The following is a 9,402-nucleotide window of genomic DNA, read 5'->3' as shown; positions in this document are numbered from 1 at the left end:
CCAATCGGATCCAACAACACATTAAGAAAATTATTCACCATGACCAAGTAGGATTTATCCCCGGGACACAAGGCTGGTTCAACACTCGTAAAACAATCAATGTGATTCATCATATCAGCAAGAGAAAAACCAAGAACCATATGATCCTCTCATTAGATGCAGAGAAAGCATTTGACAAAATAGAGCATTCATTCCTGATCAAAACTCTTCAGAGTGTAGGGATAGAGGGAACATTCCTCCACATCTTAAAAGCCATCTACGAAAAGCCCACAGCAAATATCATTCTCAATGGGGAAGCACTGGGAGCCTTTCCCCTAAGATCAGGAACAAGACAGGGATGTCCACTCTCACCTCTGCTATTCAACATAGTACTAGAAGTCCTAGCCTCAGCAATCAGACAACAAGAAGACATTAAAGGCATTCAAATTGGCAAAGAAGAAGTCAAACTCTCCCTCTTCGCCGATGACATGATACTCTACATAGAAAACCCAAAAGCCTCCACCCCAAGATTGCTAGAACTCATACATCAATTTGGTAGCGTGGCAGGATACAAAATCAATGCCCAGAAATCAATGGCATTTCTATACACTAACAATGAGACCGAAGAAAGAGAAATTAAGGAGTCAATCCCATTTACAATTGCACCCAAAAGCATAAGATACCTAGGAATAAACCTAACCAAAGAGGTAAAGGATCTATACCCTAAAAACTATAGAACACTTCTGAAAGAAATTGAGGAAGACACAAAGAGATGGAAAAATATTCCATGCTCATGGATTGGCAGAATTAATATTGTGAAAATGTCAGTGTTACCCAGGGCAATTTACACGTTTAATGCAATCCCTATCAAAATACCATGGACTTTATTCAGAGACTTAGAACAAATTATTTTAAGATTTGTATGGAATCAGAAAAGACCCCGAACAGCCAGGGGAATTTTAAAAAAGAAAACCATATCTGGGGGCATCACAATGCCAGATTTCAGGTTGTACTATAAAGCTGTGTTCATCAAGACAGTGTGGTACTGGCACAAAAACAGACACATAGATCAATGGAACAGAATAGAGAACCCAGAAGTGGACCCTGAACTTTATGGTCAACTAATATTCGATAAAGGAGGAAAGACGATCCACTGGAAGAAAGACAATCTCTTCAATAAATGGTGCTGGGAAAATTGGACATCCACATGCAGAAGAATGAAACTAGACCACTCTCTTTGCACCATACACAAAGATAAACTCAAAATGGATAAAAGATCTAAATGTGAGACAAGATTCCATCAAAATCCTAGAGGAGAACACAGGCAACACCCTTTTTGAACTTGGCCACAGTAACTTCTTGCAAGATACATCCACGAAAGCAAAAGAAACAAAAGCAAAAATGAACTATTGGGACTTCATCAAGATAAGAAGCTTTTGCACAGCAAAGGATACAGTCAACAAAACTAAAAGACAACCTACAGAATGGGAGAAGATATTTGCAAATAACATATCAGATAAAGGGCTAGTTTCCAAAATCTATAAAGAACTTATTAAACTCAACACCAAAGAAACAAACAATCCAATCACGAAATGGGCAAAAGACATGAAGAGAAATCTCACAGAGGAAGACATAGACATGGCCAACATGCACATGAGAAAATGCTCTGCATCACTTGCCATCAGGGAAATACAAATCAAAACCACAATGAGATACCACCTCACACCAGTGAGAATGGGGAAAATTAACAAGGCAGGAAACAACAAATGTTGGAGAGGATGCGGAGAAAAGGGAACCCTCTTACACTGTTGGTGGGAATGTGAACTGGTGCAGCCACTCTGGAAAACTGTGTGGAGGTTCCTCAAAGAGTTCAAAATAGACCTGCCCTACGACCCAGCAATTGCACTGTTAGGGATTTACCCCAAAGATTCAGATGCAATGAAACGCCGGGACACCTGCACCCCGATGTTTCTAGCAGCCATGTCCACAATAGCCAAACTGTGGAAGGAGCCTCGGTGTCCATCGAAAGATGAATGGATAAAGAAGATGTGGTTTATGTATACAATGGAATATTACTCAGCCATTAGAAACGACAAATACCCACCATTTGCTTCAACGTGGATGGAACTGGAGGGTATTATGCTGAGTGAAGTAAGTCAATCGGAGAAGGACAAACAGTGTATGTTCTCATTCATTTGGGGAATATGAATAATAGTGAAAGGGAATATAAGGGAAGGGAGAAGAAATGTGTGGGAAATATCAGAAAGGGAGACAGAACATAAAGACTCCTAACTCTGGGAAACGAACTAGGGGTGGTGGAAGGGGAGGAGGGCCGGGGGTGGGGTGAATGGGTGACGGGCACTGAGGGGGACACTTGACGGGATGAGCACTGGGTGTTATTCTGTATATTGGTAAATTGAACACCAATAAAAATTAATTTATTTTAAAAATATTATATTTTTCCTCTGCTATTTAGCATGACCAAAACAACTCACTAGGTAGTCTTATATTTTTCAGATATTCCTAATCTTCTTCTTTTAATTTTAACCTTTAGTCACTAAATTTAAGCTCCTAATCACAAAATTGTTATTTTTTATTTTTTAAAGGATTTTGTTTATTCATTTGACAGAGAGAGAGAAACAGAGCGAAAACAAAAGCAGGGGGAAGGGCAGAGGGAAAGGGAGAAGCAGGCTCCCCCTGAACAGGGAGTCCTATTTGGGGCTGGATCCCAGGACCCCAGGATTATGACCTGAGCTGAAGGTGGTCACTTAACAAACTGAGCCAGCCAGGTGCCCCCACAAAATTATTTTAAGTATGTGGTGTGTCCATGAGACAAACTCGGAGGAATCATAAAACACGGTACAACATTGTTATGACTTCGAGTACTAACTATCCTGCCTGCCTTCTTGTATGTATATTTGCATTTATATATTTATGTTGTACTTATTATAATTCAGTCTTTGTTTTTAAAAAAAATCAGCCATACTTCTTTCTTAATGTGTGCTACCCATGAGCTTTAAATACACAAAAATGCTGGAATCCCTTAGGAAACTTTCCTATATCTATGCCAGAGTATTAGAGACAACATATAAGCATACCTTGGAGATATTGTGGGTTCAGTTCCAGACCATCATAATTAAGCAAACATTGCAGTAAAGCAAGTCAAGTGAAATTTTTGGTTTCCCAGTACATATAGAAGTTCTTTTTTTTCTTTTAATATTTTATTTATTTATTCATGAGAAACACACAGAGAGAGAGAGAGAGGCAGAGACACAGGCAGAGGGAGAAGCAGGCTCCACACAGGGAGCCTGATGTGGGACTCGATCCTGGGTCTCCAGGATCAGGCCCTGGGCTGAAGGTGACACTAAACCGCTGAGCCACCGGGGCTGCCCTAGAAGTTCTTTTAATACTATATTGAAGTCTATTAAATGTGCAAAGCATTATGTCTAAAATATATATATATACATATATATATATCTTAAATCACAATATCTTTTTTTTAAATAACAATATCTTATTGCTAAAAAATGCTAGTCATCATCTGAGCTTTCAGTGAGTTAATCTTTTGCTGGTGGAAGTCCTTGCTTTGATGTTGATGGTTGTTGACTGATCAAGATGGTGGCTGTTGAATGATGAGTTGGCTGTGGCAATTTCTTAAAATAAGACCACAATAAATTTTCCATATGTGCTAAGTGGGAAAATAATGCAGCCAAGAATACTTTATCCAGCAAGGCTGTCATTCAGACTAGAAGGAGAGATAAAGAGTTTCCAGGACAAACAAGCTAAAGGAATTTGTGAACACAATGATTCTTAATGGTATCTGTAATGGAACAGAGAATCCTTTCCAGAAATTTTTCAATTTACTTTGCCCAGATCCATCAGAGGAATTGCTATCTATGGCAGCTTTATTTAGTCTTATGAAATGTATTCCTTAAATAAGACTTGAGAGTTGAAATGACTTCTTGATCAATGGGCTGCAGAATGGATGTTATGTTAGGCATGAAAACATGAATCTCACTGTTCTTCTCTATCAGAGCTTTTGGGTAACCAGGGGCATTGTCAATAAGCAGTCATATTGCTCTTTTGCTTTCTTATCATTCATTTGTTCACTGGAATAGCATTTTAAATTTCCTTCAAGAACTTTTCCTTTGTACTTATTACTTGGCTAACTTGCATGAAAGGCCTAACTTTTGACATGCCTTCCTCACTAAGTTTAATCATTCCAGCTTTCAATTTAAAGTGAGAGAAGTGAGATTCTTCCTTTCATTTGTACACTTACAGACCATTATAGGGTTATTAATTGGCCTAATTTCAATATTGTTTTGTTTTAGAGAATTGGGAGGCACAAAGAGAGGGAGAGAGATGGGAGGGACAGCCAGTTGATAGAACAATCAGATACACATTTATTGATTACATTCCCTGTCTTATATGGGTGTGGTTCGTGTCTTCCCATCAATTACAATAGCTCTATCAAAGATCACTGATCACAGATCACCATAACAAACATGATAGTAATGATAAAGTTTGAAATACTGTGAGATTACTGAAATGTGACACGGAGACATGAAGTGATGTCGTACTTCCTAGGCAGACAAGTCCAGTACGAACCGCTCCAAGGGCTTTGATGTCACTGCAAAGTACACGCAAGGGAGCTAGACTGACTTCGTTGGGGAGGACTTTGTCACCATCCCCAAAGGCTTCAACAGCTCCTTCCTTGTCAACATTGCCACTATCTTTGAGTCCGAGAATTTCTTTCTGCCTGGTATCAAATGGAATGGGACACTTGAACTCGCATATGCTGCTCTGGCCAAGCCATCCAGTTCCCTGGAGACATTCTTTGATTCTCTGGTGGCGCAGGCGAAGATCCCCAACGTCGTCTCCATGCAGATATGGGGGGCGGGGCTGCCCGTAGCTGGATCTGGTACCAACGGAGGTAGTCTTGTCCTGGATGGAACTGAACCGAGTTTGTACAAAGGAGACATCTGGTATACCACTATTAAGGAGGAGTGGTATTATCAGATAGAAATTCTGAAGTTGGAAATTGGAGGCCAGAGTCTGAATCTGGACTGCAGGAGAGTATAACGCAGACAAGGCCATCGTGGATAGCGGTACCACGCTTCTGTGCCTGCCCCAGAAGGTGTTCATTGTGGTGGTTGAAGCCGTGACCCGCACGTCTCTGATTCCAGAATTCTCTGATGGTTTCTGGACTGGGTCCCAGCTGGCTTGCTGGACGAATTCGGAGATACCTTCGTCTTACTTCCCTAAAATCTCCATCTACCTAGAGACAAGAACTCCAGCCAGGCATTCGGCTAAACATCCTGCCTCAGCTCTACATCCAGCCCATGATGGGGGCTGGCCTGAATTATAAATATTACCGATTCGGCATCTCACCTTCCACAAATGCACTGGTGATTGGTTCTACCGTGATGGAGGGCTCCTACGTGGTCTTCGACAGAGCTTGGAAGAGGGTGGGCTTTGCAGCACGCCCCTGTGCAGAAATTGCCATGCTCCAGTGTTTGAAATTTCTGGGCCTTTCTCGACAGACAACATAGCCAGCAACTGCGTCCCCGCCCTGTCTTTGAATGATCCCATTTTGTGGATCGTCTCCTCTACTCTCTTGAGCGTGTGTGGAATCATCCTTCTTCTCCTAATCATCCTGCTGCTACTTCCCTTCCAGTGTCGGCACCTGCCCCGTACATGAAATGCTGTAGTAAAAGTATTGACAAAAGACTTGCTTGAGGCAAAGTTGCCACAAATCTTTAATTGGTAAAAAAAAAAAATACAGTAGCTGTGAACTACAATAAAGTGAAGGGCAATAAAATGAGGTATGCTTGTAGTAGAAAAACAAGGTCTTTTGGTATTTTGAAAAGCAAATCTATTTAGATGGTTTGACATAGACCCTTTATATGGTTAAGTCCATGCTGTAATGTGTCATGTGCTAAGATAATTCAGAATACAAATGATATACAAATGAATAAACAAACATCAAATTTTCTTTAGATACAGGCTGTTAGGATTATTATTACTAATACTGATTTTATTTTTTATTACTAATATGATTAATGTGATCAATGTTAATGTGATTATTTTCTTAAGTATTTATGGCTGATTACACCAAAGGTGATCAACTTTCAGTGTGTGAAGAATATACTTTGGTTGGGAGACATCAGCATTACCCTACCCAACATATGAAATTTCTTCAAAGAAATAATCTCACTATTTGCTAACATGTGAATGGGATTTGTTATTATTATTGACTAACATTCTACATCTATGGATTTTATTTTTTTATTTGTTTTAAAGATTTTATTTATTTATTCATGAAAGACACAGAGAGAGAGGCAGAGACACAGGCAAAGGGAAAAGCAGGCTCCATGCAGGGAGCCTGATGTGGGACTCTATCCCGAGACTCCAGGATCATGCCCTGGGCGCAAGGCAGGTGCTTAACTGCTGAGCCACCCAGGCATCTCCACATCTATGAATTTTATTTTATTTTATTTTTTCCCACATCTATGAATTTTAAATCAATTCTCATTTCTTTCTTTCTATCTATCTTCCTTTCTTTCTTTCTTTAAGATTATTTATTTATTTATTTATTTATTTATTTATTTATTTATTTATTCATGAGAGACACAGAGAGAGAGAGAGAGAGAGAGAGAGAGAGAGAGGCAGAGACACAGGCAGAGGGAGAAGCAGGCTCCATGCAGGGAGCCCGACGTGGGACTCTATCCTGGGTCTCCAGGATCACGCCCTGGGCTGAAGGCGGCGCTAAACCGTTGAGCCACGGGGCTGCCCTCCTCATTAATTTCTTAATGATAATGACAGCATCAGAGGTTTGTTCCTTTGTTACATTTAAAACACAACTCCAAAAGAAATTCCAATCTTGATTCATGTTTCTCTCAAACTCTTTTTTAAACAAAGTTTATTAAATTTTTTTAGAGAGGGAGAGAAGGAGGTGGTTGGGCAGAGAGAGAGAATCCCAAATAGGCTCCATGCCCAGCGTGGAGCCCAATGCAGGGCTCAATATCATAACCTTGAGAATCATGACCTGAACAGAAATCAAGAGTTGGACAGGTAACTGACTGAGCCACCCAGCTGCCTCTCTCTCCGATGTTTAAAGGGGTTCAATTATCCCTTCTCCACTCCTATTTTTAGTGCTTTGAAATTCCTAGAAATCTGTCACTCCCTATCCTAAAATAATGTTTTCAGTCTTTGATTATTATACTTCTTCCTGCTTCTAGAGCACCATGCTACATGCTCCTAGAAACATGCAGTGCCCTGAGAACACTGGTTCTTTTCAGGCCTTTCTTTTCCATTCCTAAAGGAAGAAGTATAAAGCTTAATTAAGTAGGCAGTACCTGAAAGCTTTGTGGAAACAGTTGAGGGAAAAAGAAAGAAAGAAGCTGTGCTTATGTTAATAATTTTAATCTCGTCACATCTACAGGACAATAAGAGAGCCCCCATTATTTATGAGGATTATGGAAACCACCTAGATTTTAGAATATGTAATGTGATTATTTATATTCAAAGAAGTTCACCTGCCTGAACTAGTCTATCATTTTCCTCAATTACCAATTAGGGTCTCTCTTCAGTAGTCTTCTAACCAGTAAATTTAATTTTGATTGTGGAGGAACCTGGTGTACTTCAATAACTTTAAGAGAGAGCTTTGCACAAATTATATCTCTCCTATTCACATACCATAATAGCCATTGTACCATTTGTATACAAAGCTGGGAAAGATCATTACATTTTATTTATATGTTTAACACTATTTAAAAATTACTTCCTAATATTTTTTGAGATATTATTACCATTTTTATTGAAGAAAATTTGAAAATAAGAAGAAAAAATATATTTCAACATTCAAAGAGAATTGCTGAGCTATTTTCTTGCTCCTTCTCACTCTCTCTTCCTTTCCCTCCTCTTTCTTTTTCTCTCCCTTCCTTCTTTTCTTAACATGCTTACATAGAGCCCATGGTTGGAATCATATTATAAATACAATTTTGTTATATTTAACTTATAACCTAAGCATTTTCCACTTACTCCACATTTCTTTATTTCTTTGAAATAATCTACCTTATTTTAGTTAGTAATGAAGGGGAGCAGAATTTACCACCAAAAAATGTCACTTTATCACAAGAATCATTTTGACCTAAAAGCAATTAAAATCCAGCAGATTCAGAAAAAACTTTTTACCTCCCTCTCAACTGCTTAAATCTACTTTGGAAAGGGGTCCTGTACCAGGAAGAGAGCTATTTCCAGACATTTTTCTTTAAGGAGCTTATCTGCATAACAGGGCAACTTTATTCCCTAAACACCTCCTCTGCCTTGCTGTGAATGGCCTCCCTCCATTTTGCATCCCTAAATCCCATTCCTTAAGCAGGACGTTAACTGGTTGCCCTTTGAGTCTTCATATTTTTATGAAGCTCTTGTGTGTACGCAATTTTGTTTACCTAATCTCTCATATTGATTTAATTATTAGACCAGGCAAAGAACCATAGAAGGGGGAAAAGGAAAAATTTTCTGCCTCTACAGTAACTATCCTTTAATTAGACACTAAGTATGAATATCATTCCATCTTTTGCTTTCATATCGGTGACTGCCAGCTCCCCCAAAACATTTCCAACACATTCCAGTGATAAGGCAAAGCTGAATTTATTGCTTACCTCAGTAAAGGAGACCACTGCCTTAACAGAATCTTAGCATCTCTCTTCCTGAGAGTAGACCCAGTGATCTATAAGGCTTTTGGGGATCTGCTCTAAAGTGGATCTTTCAACAAGAGAAATTGAAAAAGACAGAGTAAGGGGACGCCAGGGTAGCTCAGAGGTTGAGCACCTGCCTTCGGCTCAGGTCGTGATCGCCAGGTCCCAGAGTTGAGTATCGAATTGGGCTCTCTGCGTGGAGCCTGCTTCTCCCTCTGCCTATGTCTCTGTCTCTCTCTCTGTGTCTCTCATGAATGAGTAAATAAATAAAATCTTAAAAAAAAAGAGAGAGAGAGTAAGAATCATATAGTGGTTTAGGATTGATTGGAGCATAGGCAAGTTAAAAGTTTGAGGCTAAGGTTTTAGGGACTAGAAGAGAAAACAGTTGTTTGGTCTTACTATTTAAAAGTTGACCAAAAAAAAAAAAAAGTTGACCAGTCCAATGTTTCTTTAGATGTATTTGCAAGATATCCCAGAAATGAAAAATAAAGATATTTCTGACTCTTATCTTCCAAGAATTTCTTAGAATAGTAAAGTTAGGACAGCTCCTGTGGCGCAGCGGTTTAGTGCCGCCTGCAGCCTGGGGTGTGATCCTGGAGACCCGGGATCGAGTCCCACGTGGGCTCCCTGCATGGAGCCTGCTTCTCCCTCTTCCTGTGTCTCTGCCTCTCTCTCTCTCTCTCTCTCTCTCTGTGTCTCTATGAATAAATAAATAAAAATC

The 9,402-nt window shown here is 39.6% G+C and overlaps 1 pseudogene; it reads left to right on the top strand.

Annotated features, from left to right (window-relative positions):
• Nucleotides 1–3,986: 3,986 nt before the first annotated feature.
• Nucleotides 3,987–5,680, top strand: LOC129512387 (beta-secretase 2-like; annotated as a pseudogene).
• Nucleotides 5,681–9,402: the final 3,722 nt, after the last annotated feature.

This window comes from Nyctereutes procyonoides, unplaced genomic scaffold (genome assembly GCF_905146905.1).
Source record: "Nyctereutes procyonoides isolate TBG_1078 unplaced genomic scaffold, NYPRO_anot_genome, whole genome shotgun sequence".
NCBI lineage: Eukaryota > Metazoa > Chordata > Mammalia > Carnivora > Canidae > Nyctereutes > Nyctereutes procyonoides.
Note: the sequence above shows the minus strand (reverse complement) of the source record. Positions and strands in the feature narration are given on the sequence as shown.